The 9281-nt window shown below is 41.1% G+C and overlaps 1 long non-coding RNA gene across 1 annotated transcript; it reads right to left on the bottom strand.

The window, feature by feature from the left end:
• Window positions 1-1925: 1925 nt before the first annotated feature.
• LOC114067128 lies at window positions 1926-8940 on the bottom strand. Its single transcript, XR_003573327.1, has 3 exons — window positions 8882-8940; window positions 6693-6793; window positions 1926-2175 (listed from the first exon to the last, which is right to left on the bottom strand). It is a non-coding gene; the product is annotated as an uncharacterized LOC114067128 (long non-coding RNA).
• Between the last annotated feature and the right edge of the window lie 341 nt (window positions 8941-9281).

Consider the following 9281-nt stretch of genomic DNA (forward strand, 5'->3'; position numbering starts at 1 on the left):
TTACATTCAAAGAAAGCTGAGGGTGAACTTGCCACACAAGTGCTCTGTACCAAACCCCAGGAGGGTTCCTGAGCAGGTTCCCCCCTGCCAGGCTGTGTCAGTGTGTGCAGGTGGGATGCAGAACCTGTGAGCTCCTGCTGTCCCTCTGCTGCTCAGCCTGCCCTCCTGAGCAGGGGGATGAGCTGCCCCTGCCTCACAGTCCTTGCAAAGCCTCATTTATGAGGTCTGACAGAGATGGAAAGACAAAGCAGATCCCTGGACACTCCAGCCCCGTGATTTTCCACTTCTACAGTTCTTCCTCTCCATGTTATTACTAAAGGCATGGGGCTGTTATATCTACACAGTCAGTACATTTATCTTACCCAAACACAGTCCAGCCAGGCAACACCACAGTTTGTTTCTTTATGAAAAAGAGCAAAAAAAAAAAAAAAATATAAACCCATGATGAAACCTTAATTCTTAACTGAATGACCCCTTTGACATCAAATTACTGTGATATTTCAATTCCTTGTGCCTTAACAGGGCAACAGCTTTATCTCTCTCAATGTTAAAGGCCTTGGGAAGTGAGATGGGCAATCAAAGTAATAGAAAAAGCAATACAGAATGTCTATAAAACTGAGCTGAATATCCCCAAATGTTTTCTCAGCAGGTTGGCTGTTACAAGCTCAGGCACCTGGATAGTAAATTACTGCAGTTTGATTTGTGTAACAGGTATTTTGTGTGTGGTTACCAAATTAGCAGAGACAATCCAAAAATTCCCCACAGTCACTGGCCCCCACATTCTAGTTTGGAAACGTCATTGCAAGTTTACTTGGGAAGGAGCTTTGAAGGGCAGTTTTCCAGAAACAACTTAAAATACATTTTCATGGGTCAATTTCTGAAGAATATTATTGTTTCTATTCTGAATTGTTTGACCTTCATGTTATGAAAATCAAAGTCATGCAAAGCCTTTTTTATATAAACTGAAATTAGGAAAATGTCACTTCTTACATTGTAACAGGGGTCCAGAGGCTCTCACACACATATACACACTGCATTTAAACTCCCAGCCAATTTTCTGTTCCAGTAATAGAGGAAAAGGGAAGATTTATGGCAAGAATAGTTTCCATTTCTTTCTCCATGATTTGATTTTTTTTCTCCCTGTTATCCACATATCAGAGAGAATATATTCAAGTAAAACAACCATAATAATAAAATAAAAAAAAGAGAGGTGAACCTTTATTGGATGTAGGAACAAATCTCCTGGGCCTACTATCTGCTTTTTTTTTTTTTTTTCCTTTGTAAAAAAAATATAACTTTGGTAGGGACAGGAGGGTGTAATTAGAGCACATGTTTTGGGCAAACAGGAAAAAGTGGGGTGAGGAATTTTTCCTGCTGAGAGAAAGCATCAGGTCAGAAAGAGGACAAGAAAAAATTCTCCTCCATGTTACCTTAGCTCTTCTAGAAGCTGAAAGGTTTTCATCTCCCATGATTCGAAGTCAAGAAATTCAAGAACAGAATGACCAAATGGACCTTAATGAGAAATGAAATACCTGGGCTATTTTCCCTGTCACTAATCTGTACCACAAACTCCTCCTGCTTTGGTACTTTCCCTCCTTCTCCCACTGCTTATCTTGCAGTGTAACGAAAGGTCACCTTTATTAAAGACTGTTTCTGCCTATTTTGAGCTTGAAAATCAGAATTCAGCCACCACATTAAAAAATCCTCCTGCTACTGATTGTGCAGGCGCCACAGTCACAGACAGGTCAAACAAAATGACACGGGGAGAGAGAGAGAGGGGAGAGATAATATCTCAGAACCCAAAGGTGAGGACAGGAAGGTGCTTCATGACAGCACATACCCTTCCCAGCACATACAACTCTATCATTACTACAAGCCAAATGATTCATAATTATAGACCTCAGTCGTTTTTTAAGGTATTTTAAATGTTTATTGATTTGTAAAGGCAGTATGACTCGAAATTGTGCTGACCTTGGAAAGGCTGAGAAGGCAGAATTCTTCCCATTTTTACCAAATGAGCTCCAACAGCTGCAGGAGCATCACATCCCTGAGATGAGAGCCCTGGAAAGGCCACTCACAGCCCAGCCTTTGGTCACCCTCGGACACGACATCAGACTCGCTGTTCCAGAAGAGTCCAGACACTCAGGGTTTGGAAGGGATGAGCATCTGATCCACCTGGGGAGGAATTAAAAAGCATTTTGTGGCCAAGGAGGGATGGTGAAGGAAGCAATATTCCTTAGAAGGAAATTTTTGTTTCCGTTGGCCAGATCAAAGGCTGAAGCTCAGACAGGAGAGAGAGTTTGAAAGCACTCAAAAGACTGCAAAATGCAGAACATTCCAAACAAGCGCTGGTAAGACTTTTGTATCCTCAACCATCTCTTATATTCTGTCAAAAAAAGTATTTATTGAAAGATGAAAAGGAGTTTTAAAATAGATTATTGAGACTATTTTTGGAGCCTGTGCCCATAAGCCCCTGTTCTACAGTGAGTGCCAAGACTGAGGGCTCAGAGGGAGAGGAAAAAATGGGAACTAATAAATTCAGCTTTGCTTTTGAGTAAGGCACCCCCTCCCTGCCTCATGCTGATAAAACCTTTATGCCACTCTATGGCATATTCCCCCTCTCCCTCAATTTTAATTTGAGTTTTTCCCACATCATATGTAGCATATGCAGAATACATGATGGTGCCTGGAATAAAGGTTTCATTAGCACTCATTTGGGATGCAGCAGAACTCCCTTATGATTTCACAACATGGAAGGGAGGGAGCCATTCCAAATACCTCCTGCTGAAACATTTATTATGCAACCAGCTATCACCCACTTTCTCCTTCACTCTCCACCCACACACTGCCTGCCCCATTACAAACTCAATTTTGTTTAGCTCCTAAGAGCTGAATAAACAGACTCCAGCCATCTATGCATCCAGGCCCCATGTCTTGGTGTAGATTAATACCATTTTAACTCCTCTATTTTAGTGGGGGTTCGCTGATGGGTTGGAAGAAAATAACTAAGATGACTCTGCTTAAAAAAAAAAATTGATAAACCTCATTCTTATTTAAATGAACTTTCAATTTTTGGTTGTGTTGGTTTTTTGTTCTGTTGGGTTTTTTGTTGTTTGTTTGTTGGGGTTTTTTTTCCGTAGAAATACTGTTTTAAACTATTACAAGAATTCAGTTAACATTTTACCTTTAAATATCAAATTCTGAGGAATCTGCATATTAGAAGAAGTTCCCCCTAAAAGTTGAAAATCTTACCGTTTTAGCAAGATGCAATTGTGGGTCTTTATTTTGCAGGCTGTGGAAATGAGAAGGAAATGTATATTTATTTTAGCTAATGGGTGAGTGAAAAACCTCAGGAAGATGTCTTTGAATGGATCTGTCATTTTAAAGTTAGGCACTATACATAGTCCCTAATTGTACTGGGGAGAACTGTGCTGGTATGAAAAGCTATTAGGTAGAGTAAGAAACTTTAGGGTGGAATGCAGTGTTAATGAGAGCTCATTATGTTATTGCAAATTTTGACACACTGCATGTTTTTCCTACAGTCCCAGCTCCCCAAGCAAAGTTTTAGTTCTCTAAAAGGGTGAAGCAAAATTATCCTTCCCCTTCTGTCTCCAAAAATAAAAGCCGAATAAAAGGATACATACTTTAGATCCCTATTACTTAAAACCACTCTATATATTTAAGATAAAGCAATTTATGGCTTCCAAAAAGTATGATTAAAAAAAACCAGAGAATATTTAATATCTAGCACCATAGAAAACAGCCAGGAATTGCCTCTCAGGGAAGATGAACCTGCCACTCCCTGGTAAGAGGCTTCACCACACAACTCATTTGTTCAGTGTTTGCTTTCCAGCTTTACCTACTGCAGGAAACACGAGACCATTATTTCTGCTGATTTCAAAACTAACAGTGATTTAAGAAGGTAAGGTATTTTTATTAGTTTTAGACAGTTTCTTAATGACATGATTTATGGAGGTTATTTTGGAATGTTACAAAAATGCACATAGACTGCTCTGTGTGGATACACTGGTCCTGGGTAGCTTTTTAGTTACAGGTTCTGGAGGAAGATGGGCTTTTCATACAGATTTAGTTACAAGTTGAAGCATCTTAAATAAAAAGTGTGAGTTTTCCCAGTTCTTCTTAACTTTTCTGATATTAAACAGCATTGGAGCAAATAAGATTTCCTGTTCCATTCAAATGTCTGATTGAATGAAAAAGTGGAAAATTGTAAACAGAACAAAAATTACATCACGATGAAATTGCCTGATCTACATTTTTATCTGTTGTGAGCCCATATAAAAAATCAAATTAAAATAAAATAATAAACCCCCCACCAGAAAACAAAACAAAACAAAACAAAAAACCTACAAACCACAAAAGAAGAACTTCTAGGACATATCTTTGGATGACACTGTGCTTCCCTCTTTACTTTCAAATATTCATATCAGCTGAACAGTCAATATTCATATACTTGAACAGGCAAATGTATGACCACCATAGATTACAGATGATTATTTTATAGCCTTTTTAGAAGAATACACATCCTTTCTTCATCTGCTGGATGACTAAAGGAAACTGTCTCATTATTACAGCAGTAACATCACAGTGACTGTATCAAACCTGATCAAAATTTAATTCTTCCTTGTCTAACAGCTGGACGAGAAATGAGATCTAGTCTGGATCTCAGCTCACAATGAGATTTTTCTGCCTATTTGCATCCTTTAACATACTTTATTATTTTCCCCCCTGAAAATTAGACGTGATTTAGAGTATTTCTTTTTTCTTTCAATGCTCAATTTAAGGCATTCTTGTGTGCAGCACTCCAGCACGAGTTTGTTTTGAAAACTTAAGTTCACCCCTCTGTACAGTCTAAATTCAGTCAAATTACTGCTGCTGCTGAGCAGATAATGCACAACACAGAAAAATCCCTGAGCAGCCACAGATGCACTTCTGTGCCGTGCAGAGGTGAACACAAAGGCAGAAACCAATGCTGCATGATGTGGTTACACACACTGGAAAGCAGAGCACACACTCCTGCTTTGCCTGGGCTCGGGATCCAGCCTGACTGCCTCGCTCCCCACAACAGGCTGGTAAAGGATACAGGGCGGGGAAAAGGCTGGGAAGTTCATTCTGGTTTATGTAGGCTCTAAAACAAGAGGAGTCTAATTCTAATTGGCCTTTTTGGGCACTACCTAAATCAAGAAAGAGTGGCAATAATCATCCATACTTGTTCCCACCAGCCTTTCTTCCTGTTCTTTCTTGTGTCCTTCACCAACAAGATAAAAAATATTTTTTCTGTTCATAAATAACAGGTTTGGTTTGTACTGCAAGTCTTTAGGAGGGGGCTCTCATTAACTTTTCCTAAACTGCAATTCCTCCATTCTGTGGGTCTCAGGTGATGGCACAGCTCAGTGTCCCCCCTGGATACAGGGGTTTTCCACATAGGTGTAGGAATTGCTGATACAACTAAGAAAAAAACAACCTCCCAAATCAAAACCAAGAGAAGTCCCCCAAAAACGCTTCAAATAAATGAGTTTTCCAGGTGTTTGACAAGAACTGTCCTGTTCAGACGCTCTTCAAAGTGATGTCTCTGGGTTGGCACCGTGGTGCTTCTCTCCAGTGACTCTGGGGCCTGTGCTGTAAATGCAGGGCACACTCCTCTGCAACACAAACAGAGCCTGGCCCTGGGTAAAGCAAACCCTACCAAAACAAAGTGCTCTGCTGCACACACCATTCCCCCTCAGGGACAGAATCAGGGAACAGAATACACAAGACAGATGTAACTCATGTTGCTTAATGCATTCCTGAAGGCACTCGTAAAAACCCTATTTTAAAACCAGAGTAATTTCCTGATCTTGCTCTTTTTTTTTCTCCACCACAGCAATAACAACTCATTTAGAAACTGAAGATAAAGTTTAGTACCATTACACTAATCATCCCGTGTTAGGGAAATAAGAACCCAGTGTTTTTTAAAAGGGTCGAAAAATTCTCAGGTCAACCAAAGCCATGAAAATCCACCAGAGGTAAACAAGGTCTGGTGCTTTCAGAAGGAGGAAACATGAGGCCTCTAATACCTCACACTTTATATTTTGTTAAAGGAAGATAAATTCATTTGAAGGAAATATCTTGATTTTGTTTCTGCACAAACTCAGGAAAGTTCTTATTTGCATAACCTTAAGTATACACTGGCACACATTTACTTAAACAAATATTACTGTTTAGCACAATTTTTCTTTATTTATATGGTTTTTTCCCCTTAATGAGCAGCGATGACAACAAAATAAGTGACTAATTTGACTACAAGCCCATTTGCTTAAATGATAAAATACAATGCTGGAGATAGGAGATAGTTTCACCCTTTGCTAATATATTTTAAAAATATCTTAGCTGTACCTTGGGTGACTGTGAAAGCCATTCACTGCTTCTCTATATTTATTTACAAATAATCAAACTATATTTTGGACACGATATAGTAAATCTAAAACTCTTGGGCCTTTTTTAGCTTTACAGTGAGATTTATAGCACTGCAGGCTGGTACAGCCAAGGGTCGAACCCCTGTTCTGCCCATTCATCACATGTCAAGCTCTGAGAACACTGCCTGACACAGGATGCAAATCCAGCTGGGAATTGCCACAGCAAAGGGCTGCAGTGCAGCACAGTCAGACCCTGCCCTCATCCTTGGCACAATTTACCTGCATTCAGCTTCCAATCTCCACATTAATAACCAAGCCTTCCATTCAGAGGAGTTTTTAATAGAACTCCCACATATTGACGTGTGTTACAGAATTCCAGCCTAAAAATGGAGAGGAAAAAAAGAAGCCAAACTAGAATAAAAACAATAAATAAATCAGTAAAGTTTAGTCACTAAATTCAGTCATATTATACATTATTTTTATGTCAAGCTTTAAAGTACTGTCTGCAAACATATGTGATTACTGAAAAACACATAATCACAGAAGGGTTTGTGTGGGAAGGATCTTAAAAGATCATCCATGGGCAGGGACACCTTCCACCAGCCCAGGGTGCTCCAAGCCCCGTCCAACCTGGCCTGGGACACTTCCAGGGATCCAGAGGCAACCACAGCTTCTCTGGGCAACCTGTGCCAGGGCCTGCCCACCCTCCCAGCCAGGAATTCCTTCCCAATATCCCATCTATCCCTGCCCTCTTTCAGTATCACACGGGAGGCAGAAATCCTCCTCCAGGGCACTCTGTTTGGGGCAGGGGTGGGGTGAAGAAACCCCCAGTCCATAAGCACCCTTTGTATTTTACCCACACAATTAACATGGACTATTCCCCTTGGGTGTGGGTTGCACAATCACTGAATTTGATCCAGAAAATTGTACAGTTGCTCAGGCTGCATCAGTCAAGCCCAGCTCCAGCGAACATTAACATGCTGTGTAACATGCAAAATAAATGATGTGTTCTACTACCACAGGCAGAGCTATTATGCTTTGTCTGTACAGAAAGCTTAAAACACAGCCTTTCCTCATTTGTATTGCATGCAAGCATGGCATTGTGCTAAAGAGTTCTTGACTTAGGGATTAAAAGTTAGCTGGATAGGAATGTGGAAATTTCTTCTGCAAAGCATTCTGGTGTTCTAAATAAATTAACATGCTTTCATTTCTTTCAGAAAGAAAGCTACAGAAATGGTGTAAAATCTTGGCATGTTTCTGAAAACATAAATCATGAAAGTAGGGTTTGTTAGATACAGATGACTGTTGGGTGGGCATTGCTCAGGACTTGGTCATAAACCCACATTTTTACTTTCCCTATGGCCCACCCTCTGGGCAATATAGGGGCTGCCTTGATCATTAAACAGATGATTTGCAGATTGCATCTCTTTCTCTCTCACACATCTAATCTGATCTCAGAACAAATTTATCAGAACTAAACTTCCATGTAACACTGTATTTATTAAATACAGTTATTTACACTGGAACTACAAATCTGTATTTAAATATAACCAGTTGAAGACTGCTACTCCAATCCCACACTGGTTTGGGTTGGAAGGGAACTTAAAGCCCATCCACTCCCACCCCCTGCCATGGGCAGGGACACCTTCCACCAGCCCAGGTTGCTCCAAGCCCCGTCCAGCCTGGCCTTGGACACTTCCAGGGATCCAGGGGCAGCCACAGCTTCTCTGGGCAACCTGTGCCAGGGCCTGCCCACCCTCACAGCCAACAATTCCTTCCCCATATCCCACCTAACTCTGCCCTCTGGCAGTGGGAAGCCATTCCCTGTGTCCTGTCCCTCCAGGCATTTGGAAATAGTCTCTCTTTTCAGGTTTCTTTAGCCAGATGTCTCCTGGGATCCCACCTCGCCCAGCTGACAGAGGAAAACCTCAGGCCACGGAAATGAGAGCACGAAGCATAAACTGGATCTGGCTCCAAAAGAGATAGTTTTGAGAACCATTGATTTCTGCACAAATCAGTGTTGAAATCCAAAATTCTAGTAGAAAACAGAGTAAAAAAAAAAAGGCAAATAATGTGAAGGTTTCCCAGGCAGCAGGAGGGTCAGGGACAGTGGCTGCTTTGGAGCCCTCACTGACGTGGGCAGGTGGGTCCCATCGTCTGGCATTGCCATCAGTGACCATTTACCAGCTGACGGTGTTGGGTACAGCACTACCAAAAAGCTAAAGGTGTCCTTAATCTGCCAGTTCTGAGAGAGGAAATCTGCACACCTGCAGGTCTCAAAAATGTGGCAACAGCTGTCTAACCCCAAATGTGAGCCCCCAGCCCCAGAGCCCTCAGGTACAGTAAACCCTCCCAGTTGTATCCAGACCAGAAAATGGCACATGCCCTCCATCCCACTAAAAATTCAAGAGTCCAGAGTGCTCAACCCCTTCCTAGCCAGGCCATTTGTCACCCAAATGACCCCTCACCCAAGGAGCAGCAAAGCGACACGTGCCCAGATGATGTGCACACCTTTCTAAGGCTATTTTAGGCTCACAAAACCCAACTGCCTTACAAAGTCCTGCCTCTGGGTAATTCAAACCATTTTACCAGGCTGAGGTTCTTATATTGGTTTTATAAATGTCTTAAGGGATAGAAAAATATATTCCATGAGCTAGAGATTCACTGAATATGCTATGATGGTATAGAGTTCTCTTAGGCCCAGACTAAAATAAAAGAGCTATAATTGGTCTCTTGTCCATATTTAAGGTAAAATAAGTGCCTGGATTTTCAGAAGCACAGAGCTCAAATCACTCATAGTGAATTTGGAAAGTGCTGAACAATTTTGAAAATGAGGACAAACTTTTTTTCAGCCTAAATATGAATAAG

This window comes from Empidonax traillii, unplaced genomic scaffold (genome assembly GCF_003031625.1).
Source record: "Empidonax traillii isolate 1590-97213 ecotype Southwest subspecies unplaced genomic scaffold, ASM303162v1 scaffold865:size517980, whole genome shotgun sequence".
Taxonomy (NCBI): Eukaryota; Metazoa; Chordata; class Aves; order Passeriformes; family Tyrannidae; genus Empidonax; species Empidonax traillii.